Raw genomic sequence first — 24,846 nt, 5'->3', positions numbered from 1 at the left:
GATTACATATGCTCATTATTATAATGCATATATTACATATGCTCATTATTATAATGCATAGATTACATATGCTCATTATTATAATGCATAGATTACATATGCTCATTATTATAATGCATACATTACATATGCTCATTATTATAATGCATAGATTACATATGCTCATTATTATAATGCATACATTACATATGCTCATTATTATAATGCATACATTACATATGATCATTATTATAATGCATAGATTACATATGCTCATTATTATAATGCATAGATTACATATGCTCATTATTATAATGCATAGATTGCATATGCTCATTATTATAATGCATAGATTACATATGCTCATTATTATAATGCATAGATTACATATGCTCATTATTATAATGCATAGATTACATATGCTCATTATTATAATGCATAGATTACATATGCTCATTATTATAATGCATAGATTACATATGCTCGTTATTATAATGCATAGATTACATATGCTCGTTATTATAATGCATAGATTACATATACTCGTTATTATAATGCATAGATTACATATACTCGTTATTATAATGCATAGATTACATATGCTCATTATTATAATGCATAGATTACATATGCTCATTATTATAATGCATAGATTACATATGCTCATTATTATAATGCATAGATTACATATGCTCATTATTATAATGCATAGATTACATATGCTCATTATTATAATGCATAGATTACATATACTCGTTATTATAATGCATAGATTACATATGCTCGTTATTATAATGCATAGATTACATATGCTCATTATTATAATGCATAGATTACATATGCTCATTATTATAATGCATAGATTACATATGCTCATTATTATAATGCATAGATTACATATGCTCATTATTATAATGCATAGATTACATATGCTCATTATTATAATGCATAGATTACATATACTCGTTATTATAATGCATAGATTGCACATTTTGTGATCTGTAAGGATGTTACATGAGGGAGAAGAAGAGGATTTGACTTGAAAACTTTACTTTAGGGATACTGGTACCCTGGTGATGACGTGTCCATTTTACTAATGAAGAGAATAAGTTTACGACGATGAGAGAGAGAGATATTACAAGTGTTAAGAGACGAGAGAACGGGACCCAAGATCCCTTAAACCATTTGTCTAGTGGTTAGGACACTTGTTGTGGATGTATGTGTTTGAATTAAAGAAGATTCATACCTGGTCCGCTGCTCTGGGAGAGTCTTCATCTGGGTGGAGCTCTCTTGCTGTTTTCGCCGGAATACACAAGATGAAGAGAAATGTTGGGTTTTCAACCTTTTATTCTCCCAGGCATGATCTGCAGATGTCGCCATCGATGGTCTCCACTGTGGGTACCTACCACGTCCCACGTCTGGGGCGCGCATCTCCCCCCTTACTTAGGAGAAAACCATTTTAGACTTCTGCTCGGCTCGGCATTTTCTGAGAGACTCAACGTTTCACCAACCTTGCCACGTAGCATCACATGACATCCGGTTAGATGAAACGTCACTTCCTGCAACGTGGATTAACTACAAAAATATCTATCTGACCTCCTCCCACCCTCTCCCTCTCTCTCTCGATCTACTATCTAATAGAGATACAGAGAGAGAAAATAGAGAGAGTATGAAAGAGCCAGAGAGAGGAGAGATGCTCTTTAACAAGGAATCAAGAATTAAGTAAATAAAATGTTCTCATTTATGTGTTTGGTTTATGCAAGAGAAACGTTGCTCATACGTAAGGTTTTATTTGGAGAGAAAGTTTACTAAGGAAAAGAGATACTAATTGCCTAAATGATTATAAACTTATTAAAATTACTTTAAATCTTAAATCACACCAGCTAACTCAATCGCTATATAACACATAAACAAACTTGTATTTGTTATGGAGTAATTCAAGTTTTCCCATATTTAATTGGTGTGGTATTACAAATTTTTTGGTTCTCATAAGATACAAGGTACCTTCAAGAAGTTTCCAAACTTATTTGTACAGGAATTTAAAATTGTTGTTTTCAGCATGTTATTGTTATAGGTCTCATGAGATAGCTGACCAATTTTTATGATTTCAGGTTCAAATGAACAGCTGCAGCAGGAATTGAAATACACTTTATTAAAGCTTGATTTTCACATCTCATGAATTTAAAAAATGCAATTTTAGAAAAACGGTATGGAATAAAATTCTGTTTTGATCTTGGATAAAATTCCACAGAAATGTATGGAATGCTTCAAATTGCTTTTGGGCCATCTTTTATGAATTGAACATCAGTTCTTGAGGAAGGCTGGGAGTCTGTGAGGGATGACGAGAAGTGTGGGATGAGTAAGGAAGTCAGAACATTAAAGCATTTCAGGAATAAGTACCGTCTTATGTCTATAGAGACAATAAGTGCACATAAGTTTTATGTCAGTGTTGGAAATGTACACACAATTATTGGTGTGGATGCAAAAGATTTGCGTTAAGTTTGTCCCAAGAGTCCTCCATCCTTGTCACAAACTATTTGATGGACATCAAGACACCTCACCTTCCCTATAGTCTTGATTTTGCACCCTGTGACTTTTGATTATTCTTTAAGCTCAAGCTGTTGTTATGAGACAATTGAGATGAAAGAGGCTGTGATGAGGGTCATTGACATACACAAGTTAACTTCCATATTCGGTACTAGGATTCCATTCTCTAGTAAGTAACACGCTCATTCAAAAGGCCAATGCAATAATAAAAGGTCGATAATTTCCAAACAATAAATAAAAATGACTGCTTCAGGCAAAAACTTTCCAAATTAGATGTTAAAAAGGCGATATGACTGAAATGTCACCTTCCCTAATAGTTCCTTCTTTGCACAGGAGAGCGGTTATTTTATCGCCGGTCACCACAAACAGATAAGCTTAATCACATTGATATTTGCATGCTTTTACCTCTTGAGGTTCGTGGTAGTTAAATTGCTACAAACAGTCATATCTAACTTTGCTGTAGTGGAAGTGTAGCAGCAGAAGTGACACTTTGTGGTTTATTAGTTTAAATATGTTTTGTTTAGTACTCAAGGCTGATTGGTATTATTATACAAACACCGTGACAGCGTTAGGGTTAGGATTAGGGTTAGGGTTTAGGGTTAGGGTTTAGGTTTAGGGTTAGGGTTGGGGTTAGGGTTAGTGTTAGGGTTAGGGTTAATTCGCTGTCACGGTGTTTGTATAGTTTTACCGGCTGATTGGCGCATGCATAAAACTTACCTTATGCCTGCCCAATCAGATGCCATCTCTCTAGCGAACTGAGCATATGACTAAATTGATAAAAAGGCATTTTTCTCTCCTTTTCTGCTCCTGGGTTGATAACTTGTTTCTCTTAGGGTCAAGGAGAGCCCAGCAGACCTGTTGGCACTTGGTCAAGTAAGAGAAAAAAATCCATCACAGTATTAACAAACACACACACACACAGAGCTTTCTTTCTAATATAAAAAATGAATACTGACTCTTAAACAACTTTTAAAGAAATATATTTTGTATAATTAAGCAGAAAAAAATTTGATACGATTTTAAGACTCTTGCAATGTATGACCTTTAATTTTTGAATTCTCTTCGATATCTCAGCTAAAGAATATCCCCCTTTTCTACAAAAAACTTTAAAATATTTATGAACATTTTGTACGTTCTATTACTATAATCTTCTATTTTTAAACATATATAAACTATCGCTTTTTTAATGTATGCTTCTAAAATTTTATTTTATTTTGTTATATCGTATAAGATGTTTTGTCTCACATTTAAAAAACTTATAATGAAAAGAAGATTGTTGCAAAAGGACCACAAACCCTCATCAAAAAGGCCAACAACAACAAAATGCATTCTTTGGATTTTTTTCTCTGGATATTTTAATTCATACGGATTTCATATTTGTTACAAAAACAATTATTTTAATGAATATTGTACGTAATATATAATACTGCTTTCAAAAGTTTTAAAAATGACTCGGGTGCCATCAGCTAGAATCAAAAGAAGTCAAGACATGTAAAGCTACAGCTGGTTTCCCTACCAATGTTGATATTGAAAGGTTTTAAAAAATTATATTAAACGACTTGAAATTAATTGAATTTTTGTATGCACAGAAAAAAATAGAATATGTTGGCAAGTTGAAATGAACTTTTGCGTTTCAACTTGCCGATATAGGTTTCTACACGTTATACATCCATCCAAACATATTTTACTTTATAGGTTTCTACACGTTATCCATCCAAACATATTTTACTCGCTAAAACCCATCCTTGATGTATGATTAGTATTTCCTGTAAATTTTAGTATTATGTGACCAGGAGTTTAAGAGTTGATCGGTGAAGTATTTTCACACAAGCAAACATATACACACATAATACATACATCTACTGTTTTATCTGTGTCATTATATATTATGCCTAGTCCAGGTTTTAAAAGGTTTTTAAAAAAAGCAAATGACTTGGATACTATAAGCTAAAATCAGAATCAAAACATTTACGACTCCCCTCGGGTTCCTTACCAATAGAACTATGGAGAGATAGATATGAAAAGATTCCAATCAAACCACTTCAGAAGTAATAGAAATATATCAGCATATTGAAATAAAGATTTTGCTGACACATTTCTGTACACGTTATTCACATACACATACACGTTATTCACATACACATACACGTTATTCACATACACATACACGTTATTTACATACACATACATGTTATTTACATACACATACACGTTATTTACATACACATACACGTTATTCACATACACATACACGTTATTTACATATACATACACGTTATTTACATACACATACACGTTATTCACATACACATACACGTTATTTACATACACATACACGTTATTCACATACACGTTATTTACATACACATACACGTTTTTTACATACACATACACGTTATTCACATACACATACACAAATACCCGTTATTCACATACACATTCACAAATACACGTTATTTACATACACATTCACATACAAGCTACCTTAAATGAGTTTTCAGACTTTTTTCTGTGGTCACTTTTATTGATAGTGCACACATGAATGGTCACTTTTATTGATAGTGCACACATGAAACTGGTTCTCTTCAAAGTAATCTCCTCCGGCTGCAATGCACTTGTTGTACTGTTCCAACAACTTCTGAAAGCCATGGAAGTCCTTTTGTGAGCCAATGGCCTTCATCACAACCTCTTTCATAATAACAGCTTTTAAGGTTTTCTTTCAGCTTAGGGAATAACCAAAAGTTACAGGGAGCAAAGTCTGGACTTATAGGGAGGGTTGACAACTGTCTTGATGCAACATCTTAAATTGTTCGTAACAAGGATGCAGTTGTGGACTGCACCCTTGGAACAAACTTCACACAAATCTTTCGCATCTGCAGTTCTTCGCAAATAATTGCATATTACAGTTACCCGACTGACATCAACTGTGCACTTATTGACTCCATAGACACGACGGTGTTTATCCAGGAAATTCTTTATTTGGCCAATCAACTCTGGTGTTCTGACTTCTTTACTCCTTCCACGCCCCTCATCATCCCTCACAGACTCTCTGCCTTCCTTGAATCTCTTATGTCACTCAAAAACTGATTCTCGATTCATGCAAGATGGTCCAAAAGCAGTCTGAAGCATTCCATACGTTTCTGTTGCATTTTCCAACATTTAAAGTAGAATTTTATTACATATAATTCTTATAAAGTGTGCTTACGTCCAGACTGCATTTTTGAAGTTCATCAGCTCTGAAAATCAGGCTTTAGTAGGGGGTATTCCAATTTGTTTCTGTGGGTATTCATTTGAACCTGCAATCTTAAAAAATTCGTCAGTTTATAAATTATAATTTATAAGATGTAGCAATAACAGACTGAATTTGCGACAGTTTTTAATGCCTGGACAAAAACGTCTGGAAACTTATTGAAAACACTTTGTACATTCATCTACCGTTTTATATATATAGAATGCTCCGAGACAAGTTAAATATGCATAACAATAGAATAGCAACAAGCAAGGAGATAATTTTGTTTTAAAAATCTTGTTTCTTTCATATTTGACTTGTTTTTAAGAAACTGGTAAGCAATATTTTTTTACTTTACAGATCAAACAGAAATATATTTAAAGTAGATTATTAAAATAAGGTAAAAAAAGAGGGATATTTGAATGCCTTTTATAAAATAAAAAGCCAGAAATGAAAATAAGCCCCCATCTAAAAAAAAATTTCTTGTGAGGATGGGACTCCCACAATGTTGAACTTGAAAACAAGGCCGACTGCGGTAATTCTTTTTTGGCATGCCAGCACGCCAAAAAGTATGCCAGTGCGGCAAATTTCATTCCGTCATAAAAACAACTTTCTACAGAAAAAAAACACCTTATTTTTACATTTTTATCTAGCGATTAAACAAAATTATATATGAAAAATTAAAATCCAACAACGGAGTTGAAGTCAATGTTTTTGATTATAAAACAAAACTAATTTTTTTGATAAATCTCTGTGGCGTACCGCTGAATTATTTTTTCTAAAGTATAAAATTGAATGAAGTTTATTTTTACAAGAATATCTGTACATTTGTCTAGCGAGTAAACAAAAATATATCTGGAAAAAAACACGTTTGATTTTTTTTTTTAAATAATGAACGTGTTTTTTTTTCATGAATATTTTTATGTTTAATCGCTAGATAAATGTATAAAAATTCTTGTAAAATTAAATTTTATTATGTAGAAAAAATAATTCAGCAGTACGCCACACAGAAATTTATAAAAAAGAAAATAGTTTAACATATGTAAAACTAATTTGAATATAGAAACAAAATAATCCAACATATATAAAATTAATTTGAATATATACAAAAATAATCCAACATATATAAAATTAATTTGAATATATACAAAAGTAATCCAACATATATAAAATTAATTTGAATATATACAAAAGTAATCCAATATATATAAAATTAATTTGACTATATACAAAAATAATCCAATATATATAAAATTAATTTGAATATATACAAAAATAATCTACATATATAAAATTAATTTGAATATATACAAAAATAATCCAATATATATAAAATTAATTTGAATATATACAAAAATAATCCAATATATATAAAATTAATTTGAATATATACAAAAATAATCCAATATATATAAAATTAATTTTAATATATACAAAAATAATCCAATATATATAAAATTAATTTGAATATATACAAAAATAATCCAACATATATAAAATTAATTTGAATATATACAAAAAAAATACAATATATATAAAATTAATTTGAATATATACAAAAATAATCCAATATATATAAAATTAATTTGAATATATACAAAAATAATCCAATATATAAAATTAATTTGAATATATACAAAAATAATCCAACATATATAAAATTAATTTGAATATATACAAAAATAATCCAACATATGTAAAATTAAATTGAATATATACAAAAATAATCTAACATATATAAAATTAATTTGAATATATACAAAAATAATCCAACATATATAAAATTAATTTGAATATATACAAAAATAATCCAATATATATAAAATTAATTTGAATATATACAAAAATAATCTAACATATATAAAATTAAATTGAATATATACAAAAATAATCCAACATATATAAAATTAATTTGAATATATACAAAAATAATCCAATATATATAAAATTAATTTGAATATATACAAAAATAATCCAATATATATAAAATAAATTTGAATATATACAAAAATTATCCAATATATATAAAATTAATTTGAATATATAAAAAAATAATCCAATATATATAAAATTAATTTGAATATATACAAAAATAATCCAACATATATAAAATTAATTTGAATATATACAAAAATAATCCAATATATATAAAATTAATTTGAATATATACAAAAATAATCCAATATATATAAAATTAATTTGAATATATACAAAAATAATCCAACATATATAAAATTAATTTGAATATATACAAAATAATCCATCATATATAAAATTAATTTGAATATATACAAAAATAATCCAACATATATAAAATTAATTTGAATATATACAAAAATAATCCAATATATATAAAATTAATTTGAATATATACAAAAATAATCCAATATATATAAAATTAATTTGAATATATACAAAAATAATCCAACATATATAAAATTAATTTGAATATATACAAAAATAATCCAATATATATAAAATTAATTTGAATATATACAAAAATAATCCAACATATATAAAATTAATTTGAATATATACAAAAATAATCCAATATATATAAAATTAATTTGAAAATATACAAAAATAATCCAATATATATAAAATTAATTTGAATATATACAAAAATAATCCAACATATATAAAATTAATTTGAATATATACAAAAATAATCCAATATATATAAAATTAATTTGAATATATACAAAAATAATCCAACATATATAAAATTAATTTGAATATATACAAAAATAATCCAATATATATAAAATTAATTTGAATATATACAAAAATAATCCAACATATATAAAATTAATTTGAATATATACAAAAATAATCCAATATATATAAAATTAATTTGAATATATACAAAAATAATCCAATATATATAAAATTAATTTGAATATATACAAAAATAATCCAATATATATAAAATTAATTTGAATATATACAAAAATAATCCAACATATATAAAATTAATTTGAATATATACAAAAATAATCCAATATATATAAAATTAATTTGAAAATATACAAAAATAATCCAACATATGTAAAACTAATTTGAATATAGAAAAATAATCTAACATATGTAAAACACATTTGAATATTAGAAAAAATAATCCAACATATGTAAAACTAATTTCACTATAGAAATTAAAAAAAAAAAAACTCAACTAATGACAAAAACATAAAGGAAAAATGGTACATACACAGTTTAATCTAGATATTAAAATATGAAAATATTGAAAAAAGATTATAGTGTACGTATCTGTTTGGGACTGAAGATCTCCGGAAAATAAATTCACGTAATTTGATCGAGTAGGTTTTTTTTTTTACAGCAAAAAGACACGTTTTTTTAAAATAGCTGATCGAATTTTGGGAACACGCTATGGGGAAATAACTCCGATAAAAGCGCCGACACTCCCTCCCCATCTTTTTGTTAGTTTTCTTCCTAAAAATCGAACCTTTTGCTCGGTATCATAACAAATTGTTTTTTCGCTTTAAAACAAAACTACTTGATGAAATTAGGTGAAGTTTTTGGAGAACTTCATTCCATAACAGATACGTATAATATAACCTTTTTTCGATATTTTCATTTTTTAATGCCTTGATTAAACTGTACAAGTACCGAAAAAAAACAAAGATAAAATATCAAGCGTGAAAACAACATATAAGTGTGTTAAAAAAATCTAAAAAAATGTGTATTTCTCAAGTGGATTTTAGTTTATTTTGTCGTCTTCATTTGAACATATTTCTTTTTTATCATGAAATGTTACTAAACCGAATATTAAACTTTGTAAATATTTCTTTAATATAATTCGTTTTAATTAAAAAAAAATTTTGTCATGAAATAAATTCTAATTTACTGTTTAATGTTCGTAAATATTCTATTATCGCAATTATTTTATGATCGACTTGAATATGTTAAAAAACAAACTTTACATATGTTAGATTGTTTTTTTCTATATATTCATTTTTGTTATATATTCAAATTAGTTTTACATATGTTGGATTGTTTTTTTTATATATTCAAATTAGTTTTACATATGTTAGATTGTTTTTCTATATTCAAATTAGTTTTACGTATGTTAGATTATTTTTTTTCTATGTTCAAATTAATTTTACATATGTTGGATTATTTTTTATATATTCAAATTAGTTTTACGTATGTTAGATTATTTTTTTTCTATGTTCAAATTAATTTTACATATGTTGGATTATTTTTTATATATTCAAATTAGTTTTACGTATGTTAGATTATCTTTTTCTATATTCAAATTAATTTATGAATATTGGATTACTTTTTATATATTCAGATTAGTTTTACATATGTTGGCTTATTTAATTATTTTTATATAACCAAATTAGTTTTACATCTGTTAGATTTTTTTTCTATATTAAAATTAGTTTTATAAATGTTGGATTATTTATACTATATTACAATTAGAAATATCGGATGTTTTTGTAATAGTCAAATTAGGTTTACAAAAGTTGGATTAATTTTGTGTAATATTTACATTACTATTACAAATGTTGGATTTTTTCCTATATTCAAATTAGTTTTTCTTGTGATGTATTATTTTTTTGTAATAGTTAAATTATTTTTACAAATGTTTGATTATTTTTGTAATAGTCAAATTTGTTTTACGTATGTTGCATATTTTTGTAATATTCAAATTAGTTTTACAATTTTTGGATATTTTTTTCTATGTTCAAATTAGTTTTTCAAACGCAATTATTTGTTGTAATAGTCAAATTAGTTTTCATATGTTAGATTATTTTTTACTATATTCAAATAAGTTTTACATATGCTGAATTATTTTGCTATATTACAATTAGCAGCAGATATGTTGTATTATTTTTTGTAATAGTCATATTAGTTTCACAAATGTTCGATTTTTTTCTGAATTAGATTTGCATACGTTTGATTATTTTTGGTAATATTCAAAAGAATTTTACATACGTTGGATTTTTTGTATTCAACTTAGTTTTTCATATGTTGATTATCTTTATAATAGTCAAATTAGTATCACAAATATGTTGATTATTTTTATAATAGTAAAATTAGTATTCCAAATATGTTGATTATTTTTATAATAGTCAAATTAGTATTACAAATATGTTGATTATCTTTATAATAGTCAAATTAGTATCACAAATATGTTGATTATTTTTATAATAGTAAAATTAGTATTCCAAATATGTTGATTATTTTTATAATAGTCAAATTAGTATTACAAATATGTTGATTATTTTTATAATAGTCAAATTAGTATTACAAATATGTTGATTATTTTTATAATAGTAAAATTACTATCACAAATATGTTGATTATTTTTATAATAGTCAAATTAGTATTACAAAAATTTAAATTATTTTTATAATAATCAAATTAATATCACAAATATGTTGATTATTTTTATAATAGTAAAATTAATATTACAAATATGTTGATTATTTTTATAATAATCAAATTAATATTACAAATATGTTGATTATTTTTATAATAGTAAAATTAGTATTACAAAAATGTTGATTATTTTTATAATAATCAAATTAATATTACAAATATGTTGATTATTTTTATAATAGTAAAATTAGTATTACAAAAATGTTGATTATTTTTATAATAATCAAATTAATATTACAAATATGTAGATTATTTCATAATAATCAAATTAGCATTACAAATATGTTGATTATTTTTATAATAATCAAATTAATATTACAAATATGTTGATTATTTTTATAATAGTAAAATTAGTATTACAAAAATGTTGATTATTTTTATAATAATCAAATTATTAATATTACAAATATGTTGATTATTTTTATAATAATCAAATTACCATTACAAATATGTTGATTATTTTTATAATAATCAAATTAATATTACAAATATGTTTATTATTTTTATAATAGTAAAATTAGTATTACAAAAATGTTGATTATTTTTATAATAGTCAAATTAATATTACAAATATGTTGATTATTTTTATAATAGTAAAATTAGTATTACAAAAATGTTGATTATTTTTATAATAATCAAATTATTAATATTACAAATATGTTGATTATTTTTATGATAATCAAATTACCATTACAAATATGTTGATTATTTTTATAATAATCAAATTAATATTACAAATATGTAGATTATTTTAATAATAGTAAAATTAATATTACAAATATGTTTATTATTTTTATAATAATCAAATTAATATTACAAATATGTTGATTATTTTTATAATAATCAAATTAGCATTACAAATATGTTGATTATTTTTATAATAATCAAATTAGCATTACAAATATGTTGATTATTTTTATAATAATCAAATTAGCATTACAAATATGTTGATTATTTTTATAATAATCAAATTAGCATTACAAATCTGTTGATTATTTTAATAATAATCAAATTAATATTACAAATATGTTGATTATTTTTATAATAATCAAATTAGCATTACAAATATGTTGATTATTTTAATAATAATCAAATTAATATTAAAAATATGTTGATTATTTTTATAATAGTCAAATTAATATTACAAATATGTTGATTACTTTTATAATAATCAAAATAGTATTACAAATATGTTGATTATTTTTATAATAATCAAATTAATATTACAAATATGTTGATTATTTTTATGATAATCAAATTAATATTACAAATATGTTGATTATTTTTATACTAATCAAATTAATATTACAAATATGTTGATTATTTTTATAATAATCAAATTAGCATTACAAATATGTTGATTATTTTTATAATAATCAAATTAGTTTTACAAATATGTTGATTATTTTTATAATAATAAAATTAGCATTACAAATATGTTGATTATTTTTATAATAATCAAATTAGCATTACGAATATGTTGATTATTTTTATAATAATCAAATTAGCATTACAAATATGTTGAATATTTTTATAATAATCAAATTAATATTACAAGTATGTTTATTATTTTTATAATAATCAAATTAGCATTACAAATATGTTGAATATTTTTATAATAATCAAATTAATATTCCAAGTATGTTTATTATTTTTATAATAATCAAATTAATATTACCAGTATGTTGAATATTTTTATAATAATCAAAATAGTATTACAAATATGTTTATTATTTTTATAATTATCAAATTAATATTACAAATATGTTGATTATTGTTTATAATAATCAAATTAATATTAAAATATGTTGATTATTTTTATAATAATCAAATTAGTATTACAAATATGTTGATTATTTTTATAATAATCAAATTAGTATTACAAATATGTTGATTATTTTCATAATAATCATATTAGTTTTACAAATATGTTGATTATTTTTATATTAATCAAATTAGCATTACAAATATGTTGATTATTTTTATAATAATCAAATTAGCATTACAAATATGTTAATTATTTTTATAATAATCAAATTAGTATTACAAATATGTTGATTATTTTTATAATAGTCAAATTAATATTACAAATATGTTGATTATTTTTATAATAATCAAATTAATATTACAAATATGTTGATTATTTTTATAATAATCAAATTTATATTACAAATATGTTTATTTTTTTATAATAATCAAATTAATATTAAAAATATGTTGATTATTTTTATAATAATCAAATTAATATTACAAATATGTTTATTATTTTTATAATAATTAAATTAATATTACAAATATGTTGATTATTTTTATAATAATCAAATTAATATTACAAATGTGTTGATTATTTTTATAATAGTCAAATTATGCTTAATTATGTTTATTAATTGTAAAATTTGTGTTACAAAAGTCTAATAATTTTTTAATTTTGAAATTAGTTTTACAAAAGTGTCAAATCAGTTTTTAAAATGTTGAATCAGTTTTTTTTCTATATACATAAAGAATTGTTTCATATCTATAAATAAGTTCCAAATTAGTTTTACAAATGTTTAATAATTTTTTTAATATTGAAATTAGTTTTACATATGTTTGATTTTTTTCTATATAAATTAATGTTGCATATGTTGGATTAATTGTTTTTTTCCTTCATGTTTAAATTAGTTTTACAAACGTTGGATTATTTTTGTAATATTCAAATTAGGTTTACATGTATTTGATTATTTTTTTCTAATAGTGAAATAAGTTTTACATATGTTGGATTATTTTTTTGTTTCTGTCCCATAAAGAACACAGTATTATGCGAACGCACATATTCAGTATACCAAATTCAATGCAAAGTTTGTAATGAATCATATATCGGAAGTTCTATAAGACCGTTACATATCCAAATTAAGGAACACATTATCACCAAAATATCGTCATTCTTCAAACATGGTTCTATAGAACATAATCCCTACAAAAACATAAACGTGAAAATTTTAGCAAATGATAGGAATCAGGGAAACCTCAGATTAAAAAAATCAATACTGATTGAAACATTGGTGCTAAATGCACTTACTGATCTGTGCTATTTTTTAAATCGTATGTCCAAGTTTTATTAAAGTTTTTTTTTATTCAATTGTATGGTTAACGTACAGAATAGGTACAAAACACCCTCCCCTCCTCATGTTAAAAATGGCTTTTTTTTCTTTTTTTTTTTTTTTTAAATAATAACGTTATTATTTCAGCATGGATCAATAAGTGCATGAGTACCGAAAAATTAAAACCAAAAATTAATAGTAAAACAAAAAAACAAAAATAATATATTTCTAATAGACACAAACAGACTAACTATTTTCCATATACGGTCTCAGTCATAATTTATACAGAAAAAAAAATGAAATACTCACATTTACAACTACAAAATCTAAACAAATTAGCTAATGAATAAATCGGTATAATGGTTTCCTCTTTCTAACCATATTTAAACAAAATTTAGAATTACTTTCCCCAGGATCATATATCTATAGATAAGTGAAAAAAATAATTACCTCCATTAACAGTGTACATAATTCTTACAAGAACATTGGAAAAACAACGGCCATTTAAACAGAAATTTGAATTAAAATCTTACGAAAATATTAAGACAACAACGACCAGTTATTAAGCATTTAAACAGAATATGAATTACTTCCCTTTGATCAGAAAATCTGTAGACAAGTAAAAAAAAAAAAAAAAAAAAAAAAAATAGAAGTATTTCCCCTGAACAAACTGCATTAATTACTCTTTGAGCGTCTGGATTTAACACTTAAAAAAAAAACAACAAAAAAAGCACATAATTTTACAAAAACATTTAAAAAAAAACAACAACCAGTTACAACAATATTAAACAGAATTTTGAATTAAGTCCCTTTGATCAGAAAATCTATAAACAAGTAGAAAAAATAGAATTATGCATGTAACGGAATTAATTAATCTTTGAGCGTTTGGATTTAAAATCCAAACAAAACAGCCACTTTACAATTTACAGTTTTAGTTTTTTTTTCTATATTCAAATTAATTTTTCATGTATTGGTCTATTTTTAATTACTTTTTGTATATTAAAAACATTTTTTTCCATATTCAAATTAGTTTTCCATATGTGGGCTTATTTTTTTTATATTCAACTTTGTTTAACGCATGTTGGATTTTTTGTCATAGTTAAATTAGTTTAACAAATGTTGGATTATTTTTTCTATTTTCAAATTACTTTTACAAATGTTGGATCAATTTTTTAAATTAGTTTTTTAATTAAATATTTCTTTTTGTATTAAAATTAATTTTCACAAATGTTGGAGTATTTTTTCTTTATTCAAATTAGTTTTACAAATGTTGAATTATTTTTTACTGTATTCAAATTTGTTTTGCACATGTTATATTGTTTTTATTGTATATTCAAATTATGAAATGGTCTCATGTCGATGAGGCCATGTGTAGAGAGGCTTATAACATGTAAAGCGAAGAAATACTAGATAATTTTGAAACATTTTCAGAGGATGTTCATGAAAAATATGGTAATTTAAAAAAATCTCAATAAGTTTTGGAGAAAAAAATATTTTGATCAATTGAAATTTTATTTTTTATTTTTGAATAAAAAATGATTAAAACAAAAACAGTCGTCTTCTCGTCGAGTAGTATTTTTTTTATTATTATTCAAGAAAATAAAACGTACTCATTAGGGTCTACCAAACGATTGTGACTGCATGTTTCCGTGGTGTCAGATTTGTGTTAACTATCTGGCGATAAAATAGCTGACAAAAGTCATGTTTATATTAAAACTTAATATTAAAAAAAAAAAAAAATTATACACAATTAAAAATGTATGTTGTAACGGAACATTTTGAAATAATGGAATTTTACTTGTTTTAATCTTTTAAAAATTAATTCATTTTTAGGAAGTTTCTTTTTCTTAGCAATTCAACTGATTATAGTATATATTAATTCGAAAAAAAAACGCTTTAAAAAAAAGTTAATATTAAATTCATATCATTTTTTTTATTGCAACTTCAAGGTAATTTTTTGTTCAATACATGTATTTAATTTTTTTTTAATAAATGTGTTTTACTTATTAGAACTCTTATGTTTCATAATAAATAGAAATGCCGATAAATTTAAATATATTTCGTTCAAATTTCGAAAAAAATAAATAATGGGGAGGGGCACGCACTAAAAAATTTTTTCCCCTGTATATTTTACGGAAACTGCATTTTATATGTAATTTCATTCTAAAATGGATAAATATCGAAAATTTCACGAAAATCTGATCATTAGTTGATTTTTGCTAGATTTATTAAACACGGGTATGTTTTCACGTTCGAAATGCTTACTACATGGGATCGTTATTTTAAAGCACCAATTATGTAAACACGATTTTCGTTTCACAATTTCATTATTTTCGTACGATGAAAAAAATTTAACAAAATCATTACTAGTTTACTTTGCCCTTCTTTTAAATCGTACAAAAGTTATATTGGTAATATTAACTCATAATAAAGTTATAGCGTTTTACATATGGAGGGGATAATTCTGTGATGACTTTTAGAGGTGCCTAGTATACATGCACGTATTGATCCGTGCTGAAATAGCGTTATTTAGAAAGCCATTCTTAACATGAGGACAGTGTTGTGTACATATTCTGTATTTTCACCTAACAATTTAATAAAAACAGATATCGCAAAACTTTAATTAAACTTGAAAATACTATTTAAAAATACCGCGGATAAAGTGCACTAGCACCAAATAAAATTTCCCTGTTTTTCGATATGATATAGGGGGTTTGTATTACTGTACACATAGATTCGAAAAAGTTGTCAAAAAACAAATATATAACAAATAAATGTTATCAAAGGCAAGATAAGTTACTTTTCTACCAAACTGGATATTTTTTCTTGTTTTTATTCAATGTAACATAATTTATTCAGCTCGAAAAACATGCAGTGTTTACCGATGTATTGGACAATTCAAAATGGCGGCCGACTCTCTCTTAAACACGGTAAGTTCGAGAAAAGGTGTTATATATAAATTAGACAAAATACTGTTAGAAATTCGCTCAATATATATTACCGTGACATAGGTTGACATATATTCGGTGTTTTTTAATAGTATTTTGTTTAGTTTATGATTTATAACACCTTTTCTCGAACTTACCGTGTTTAAGAGAGAGTCGACCGCCATTTTGAATTGTCCAATACATCGGTAAACACTGCATGTTTTTCGAGCTGAATAAACATGTTACATTGAATAAAAACACAAAAAATATATCCAGTTTGGTAGAAAAGTAACTTATCTTGCCTTTGATAACATTTATTTGTTATAAATTTGTTTTTTGACAACTTTTTCGAATTTATGTGTACAGTAATACAAACCCGATATAGGAAAAAAAAAACAAAAAAAAACCACTGACGACATTCCGTGACAGGTTTTTGTTTATCGCCACAAGTGCTAATCTGGACTTGCACTAATTTTCCTGTTAACAATTACCAATAACTATAATCTACGACTGAAAAGATTTCCTTAAAAAAAACAAAACAAAAACATAACAAAATAATCCGGAAAGCGCAAAGTTATGATATACTGAGCAAAAAAACGTTCGACTTTTAACAACAAAAAACATAAAAATAAATAAAAACACACCAAAATTCTTTCCTTTCTTTTTAGATTATTAATCTGAGATAATAATAGCTTCCGCGAAGATGCTGAGTTCAACATCAGAGCCGATGCGTAGGGGCCTGACTAGTGTACGTCAGCCGGTCATCGCGTTGTTCGACTTTTCATAACTGAAGAGTACAATTAGTTAATCGTCGATATTCCCCAAAGCGGAGAAAGTGATGTGATCAGTTTCAGCCATCACTGTTTTCTCCTTCCCCCAACACCTCACCTCGTGTTCACTCGGTTGTCGTTAACGTAAATAAAACATGGCGTGTCATTTCTATTTTCACCACAAAATATTTTAAATATTGAATTATTAATGATAATTTTTTTTTCACCTGTAATCACCAAAGAAATCGGCAATACTACGAAATTGTTTTCCGATGTTTCTTTTTCATTTTCTGCGAACTTGCCCTACGCCATCTTGCATTTTTCTTTTTTACGTTTAATGTGAGAGGAAGTTGTTTTTATTTCCATTCGTTTCTTTCTTGAAAGTAGATTAGTCATTCGAAAACAGATTGGAAACAAAAGTAAGTATTGAATTCCTTTTATGATTTTCTAAGAAAAAATTATGAACTGAGAAATCTTGTAGTCAATTCATTAATGCAGACGAGTCATTCGATAGGTGTGGCAGAATTTTTAGGGAATTTTTGACACCCCTAACATGAAACTGCGAATACAATATAAAAAAAACTCGTAATTTCTCTATAAAAAACTCGTAATTTCTCTTTTTTAAAACAGGTTGTTTATTTTCTTTATGGAATATACTTCCATAGGCACCGCCAAAAATGGCCGCAAAATCAAGTTGTTGTTGTTTTTTAAAACTAAATTACATTTATTAAAATCCATTATTTCTGAGTAACTTTTTTTTTCCCAGAAAGATAAAACCCTGAATTTTATCATAGAGAAAACAGAATAATGTAAAACTTTTTTTTACTATTTTTAATTCAATTTTAAATGTTAAATTTTCCCAAAAAGTTAACAATTGACATTTTTTGTCTTGCACAAAAAACGTACTTAAATATTAAAAAAAAAGGGTTTTTGAAATAATTAATTTATTTATTTATTGTCTAACTAAGATTTAGGATGATTTTCTAAGAGAATATGCAAAAATATTATAATATAAGTACCTGAATTTCAAATAATTCCACTTATTCATATAGGTAACTAGATATTTCGCGTCGACGTAGAGTTCAGATCGACTCTGTTTACGTTTTCTTTTGATGATAAGAAAACTATGGAAGACCAAACAGGCCAAAAAAACTTATTTTTCAGTGACGAAAATTTCAATGTATTATTAAGCTGAGGCTGGCCAGTACCAGATGGGTGACCATTTGTATGAGTTTGGTTTTTAATGTGTATGTGTGTGGTGGCCAGGCTCCCCAAAATGGGGGGGGGCAATTTAAAGCAGAATAAAAAAAAAATTATTTCAGCGCGTTTGGTCCACCGTAGTCGAAAGGCGGCAAACGTTTTCAAACGAGATCGAAAAAAATGATGCTATTTTTAACACAAAGGGCACAATATTTATCGAATTTTTTTTTTTTGTATCGATTATTCAAAGCATGCCCTGTTTAATAATGGTCATGCATTATTCGGCTCGCTAAAAAAAAATTGTTAATTTATTTATCAAAAATTTTAAAATGGCTTTTTTCGTATAAATATTAAAAAAATTTTTTTTTTGTTTTGCTTAACTTAAATTAATTATTTTACTTAACATATTCACCGAATTTCACACTTCAAAACTCAAAAGCAGGATAATTAAACACAATCGAAGTTCTGATATTCAGACGTCAAAATAAGGTATGCAAACAATTTTTTTTTCTTTTTTTTTTTTTGAATCTATAATTCTGTCCCTTACAACAACACAATATGTTTTGTTCAGTTTCAGATGATTATTTTAAGCATATTTGTTCCCACTTCAAAACAAGGGGGGTTTTGTAAGCAAAAAAAAAATATATATATAAATATCGTTTATGAAAAATAAGTACACTGTTATAAAGTTCATTCTTTTCCTAATAATCGCTGAAAATTTCGTATTGATCGGATAATTACCTGATTTTTGGTAGATTTTTAAAAAGACGGTCTGTCAAAAAGTACTGACCTGCCCCCCCAGTTTTGGCGGTGCCTATACTTCCAAAATAAACTATCAAAGTTGTTTAAAAAATAATAGAAATATTATTTTTTATTTAAAAAAAACAAACAAAAAAAAAACAGTGTTTACAAAGTGCCGGCGCGCATTCATGCAGCCATTTTTTTACGTAATGAAATCAATTGAATTCTTTTCAATTTTTAAACTTTAAAAATCTATCAAAATTTTGTTTATTGGTTCAATTTTTACGATATTTTCTGGTTCAATCTGAAATTTTATGCTTTCCAATAAACCGAATATAATATTCTAGACAAGCATTTTTTTTATTCACCCCCCATTTTGAAATGTCTATTAAAATAAGAATAATTAAATTTTTCACCTCAAATTTATATATCACAAATTGAAGATAAAAGATCAATAAATAAATAAGCTAATTTAAAACAACAAAAAAGAACAGTTATTTGCAAATTTACCTGTAAAGTCCAAAGTTTAAAACCTTTTTTTTAACCCATGTTGAATTTTTTGTTTATTGAAACCTTATAATCTTGTTATATTGCTCAGAAAATTTCGTAGAGTTACGACAATTTTTTTTCTATTTCATTCAATGTTTTTTTTTTTTTTTAGATATCAAAAAAAAAAAAAATTCACTCCATAAAGAAGAAATAAAATATATTAAATCAAAAACTCCTATATTTCTTTAAGAGAATTAAAAAAAATAAAAAATCGGTTGACTGTTTTTTTTTTTATCGGCAAAAACTGATAGGTCAAATGGGACTATTTTACATCTATGGTGGCCCATATTTACTAACTTTTGTTTACAGTCGAAGTTGTCAACAGGAAGAAAAGGCGGCGTTTGTCTCCCTTAATTCCAGTTGTGAAACATCTTATGCTGCAGTATTTTTTTAATACTCGCTTAAAAAAGTATTTTATTTAAAAAGGACATGGAATATAAATATGGATAAATTCGTAACAATAAAGAATGGAAATACCCATTGAATAGTATTTTTTATAGGGAAGTGATCTTTTGGAATTTATATATACATATATTTTATCGAAGTAAGTTAAAATTCATTGATTTTCTTTAAATCTTTTTTTAAAGAAAACTGATTTAAAAAAACAAATATTGCATAATTTGCTATTAAACTATTTACTTTTAAAATTTTGGTCTTTGCTCCTTTAATTGAAAAAAAAATATGGCTTGAATTACATTTTTCAAATAGTTATAAACTTGGAAAGATAGGTCAAATTATTCAATTTTTTATCACGCATTTTGATGGCGTTTTCTGGCACTGCTATCTATTAGATAATTGATGGCATAGAAAAGGACGAATTTTTCTTTAATTTTTTTTTTACACATTTTAAAAAAGATTTTGCTTGGATAAGAGCAGTCTTTTATAAAAAAAATAGCAAAATGACTACGAGTGGATGTTATAAATAAAGGAGGGTAGGCGAAATGGAAATTCTTGTAAATGTGAGGAGGGTAGGGGGAGAAACCACTTTTGTTTATGGGGTTGTCGATTAGATAGATGTATAAATAAATAATGATATAATTGTTTAGAAAGCCATTCTGGTGAATATAGGGATATATCGACCACTTTAATTTGTTTTGTAATCGAGGTCGCTGACAACGAATCTGATAATCTAACCCGTCGCAAATTTACCGTTTGCATGGTATTGACACCTGACCCCACGAAATACTTTCCGTTATTTTACAGCTTTCACAATCGCGTGGTGACATAAATCTTTTGTGGAAAATTTAAAATTATATGAAAAAGAAGAAAAGCACTTCACATTGTGGGGGGGGGGTTAATGTTGGAAAGACATTTTTTTTTCAGAACAGAATTAAAAAAAAATTTTTTTCATTAGCAGATAATTTAAAATTTGAAGAAAAAATTGTCTAAAACAATTTTAAAAAAAAAAGTATTACAGTACTTTTTGTCTTACGTAGTTTTTAATGCGGTTTACAAAAACATAAGCATTTTATGTTTTTCGTTCTTTTTGGGGGTGATTCAATTATAGAACTTGTGTGGCTAAACAAGTGCTTTTGAAGTTTAATTAACCGTTTTTAAGTAAGTAACGCACCAACATTTACCGATTAGAATACATTTTAACATTTTTAGGAGATTTGGCTGTTTTCTGTTTACATTGGAAGGAGGCGAGGGGGCGCCCGCACCCCGCCTCCTCCCTGATATAATTTGTCAATTAGATGTATAAATAAATTCTCACAACTTGTCCTGAGCTATGTTAATCTTTTGTTTGGTCTCCACTGGGATCTTCCGACCACCCGGTTGTATCAGGTAAGATAAAAACGAAATGTAATAAATCCTCAGACGCACCTCTCCATCGTACAGTATATTGATCCTCTATAGCATTTATATCTGATTTACCTCTGCATTCCATGTTTTAAAAGGATGTGTCCTCTACAGTATCAGACCTAATGGAATGGTTAATTGTAGGTATAGACCATTTCATACCCTCCAAAAAATTCCAGCAAAAACCTAACAGCCTGCTGTGGTTCTCTCCAGAATGTGCTGCTGCCATTGCACACAGAAATTACTTTTTCCATTGCTTCCAATGTAATAGATGTACTGACACTAAAAGCCACCTTCACACAACCACTGTAAAAGAGTAATAAAAAATGAAAGAGAGTTGTACGTTCCGTCCGTTAAGTCCAAAGTAGCTGAGCAGCGGCTTGGTTCCCACCAGTTTTGGCAAATAATAAACAGGGTCCTTAACAGAAGCGTGTGTTCCCAACCATCATCAATGGACCTGAGGTAATCTCGTCAGCATCAGACAAAGCCAAACTTTGCCAAGAACTTTGCAGCTAATTCTACCCTACATGACCAAGGTTATCAACACCCCGTATTTCCGCCTGTAACAGAAAACACACTATACCACATACAAATATCTGTGCGTGATGTTACCAAGCTAATCAAGAACCTTAATTCCAGTAAAGCAACTGGCCCTGACGGCATTCCAATTAGCATTACAAGTTGATTTTTTTCTTTTTAGATAATTGTTATTTTATCAACTTGCATGAAAGAGCTATGTAAAAGATGTGTAAAAACCATTTGAATTATGCAAATAAGATCAGTAGTTCAAAAGGTATGAGAATTTTAAGTGCCAAAATTTAGGCTTTTCCGTGAACATTTTTCTTTAGAAAAAGTGGGCTAAATTACGGACCTCAATATTTCAAGAAATTTGGTAATTTCACCACCATCTATTTTTCAAGCTATTCTCATGAAACTTGGCACTCTTATGTAAAATTATGTGCTCTTTCTGATTATGCAGTCAAATTTGATGTATCTCTTTACCATAAGCCACGAATTATAAATTTAGATGTACAAATTTCAATTTATTTTTAAACTGGCACATGGTATAATACAGTCATGAACAAAACTAAGTATTATAGTGGTATTTGAATATAGCTTTATTGAGAGCAGGCATTTTCCTGCCTCCTCATCAAAGGAGAGCTTAATCTGGGTGTAGCCATTGAATGCGTAAAGAGCATTCATGGCCGGTATTTATTACTCTCCTCACAGCAAAAATAATATTGAGTAGATATATGAATAATCTCAGAAATAAATCGAATAAAAATTTTTCATATAGATTTGGGATTTCTGTAAAAGATTGAAATTCCCATAGTCGACCAGAACTTATGCATTTTGGGACCAGTCCAATTTTCAATTTTGTAAATCCTCTCTATCTGGCCCAAAATACACCCCTATTTCCTGAGATACAACCATAAATTGTACTCTACATGACTCCTTAATGTAGCTTTCACAATACCAGGATACCAGGAATCCTGATAAGCAACAACTATATATTCAGCAGTTGATGGTAATTTTCGTAATTTCTATGCTGTTGTTTTACTGAAAATTCAATTATGTAAACAAAGAAATAAAACGGTAATTTTTTTACCTTGTTTCTACCTTAACATTTAAAATAATTACTTTTTTTGGGTTTTGGGGTATGCTGGGAAGGAATATCGCATTTAAATTTTCTGCAAATATGCAGTTTTCCGGATATTAAGCAATGTCATTTCTTATGTTATCGCTGGTGGCCATCTTGGTATGTGTGCGTGCACAAACATAACCCTGAGAAACTATGCGCAAATGCATGTACCAAGATGGCCACATCAGTGATATAAGAAATCACAAGGCTTAATATCTGGAAAGCTACTTATTTGCAGAAAATGTAAATACGATATTCGTTTTCAGCATATTCGAAAACCTTAAAAGATAGTCATTTTTAAAAAATTTCAAGGTGGAAACAAGATAAAAATTTACAAAAGGCATCACAATGAAATTCTTTATCGAATCATCTAATTATTATTATTATTATTTAGATATCTTCAGTTAAAAAGCAATGGGTTTGTTTTACAGATTCGAAAAAATGATTTTGACAATGAGTTCAAAATAAATTTAAGTTTCGCAATATATTTAATTTTATTGTTAGGTGAAAGTACAGAATCGTTAATAAAACACCATTCCTTCCCCATGTAAAGAATGGGTTTCAAAATAATGTTATTGTTTCAGCATGCTAGCAAAAGTGCACAAGTACCTTTTATTCGTTATATATATATTTGTTTTGTTTTTGTTTTTTTTTACCACCAAAAAACAAACGTATGTACTTAGTACATTTTGTTGTTTTTAACGCTTTTTGTACATGTGTACTAAAAGCGTTAATGGAAATCAAATTTGAAAAACTTGATAATAATTTTTTTAAATTGACAAACTCAGAATAAAAAATGAAACTTTTTTCTGCTTTCGATTTGAAAGCAGAAAAAAGTTTCCTATTTTTTTAAGAGAATACAAACTCGTTAATGTAGGCAGCTCAGCAATGGTTAGCGCATAGTGAGCCGTTTCCCTTTAAGCAGATTTGAATTTCTATAAAAGATAACATTTTAAAGAAATTTCCACACAAT

The 24,846-nt window shown here is 25.9% G+C and overlaps 1 long non-coding RNA gene across 1 annotated transcript in view; it reads left to right on the top strand.

Moving 5' to 3' along the window:
* The first annotated feature begins 17,567 nt into the window (after positions 1-17,567).
* LOC145270811 (uncharacterized) overlaps positions 17,568-24,846 on the top strand; it is a 41,846-nt gene continuing 34,567 nt past the window's right edge. The window contains exon 1 of the long non-coding RNA XR_013865576.1: positions 17,568-18,360. This is a non-coding gene — a long non-coding RNA (uncharacterized LOC145270811). The remainder of the gene's footprint in view (positions 18,361-24,846) is intronic.

The sequence above is a fragment of the Euprymna scolopes genome, chromosome 46 (assembly GCF_053919585.1).
Source record: "Euprymna scolopes isolate OS-2025 chromosome 46, ASM5391958v1, whole genome shotgun sequence".
Taxonomy (NCBI): domain Eukaryota; kingdom Metazoa; phylum Mollusca; class Cephalopoda; order Sepiida; family Sepiolidae; genus Euprymna; species Euprymna scolopes.
The sequence above is the reverse complement of the archived record's forward strand: the minus strand, read 5'-3'. Positions and strand labels throughout refer to the sequence as shown.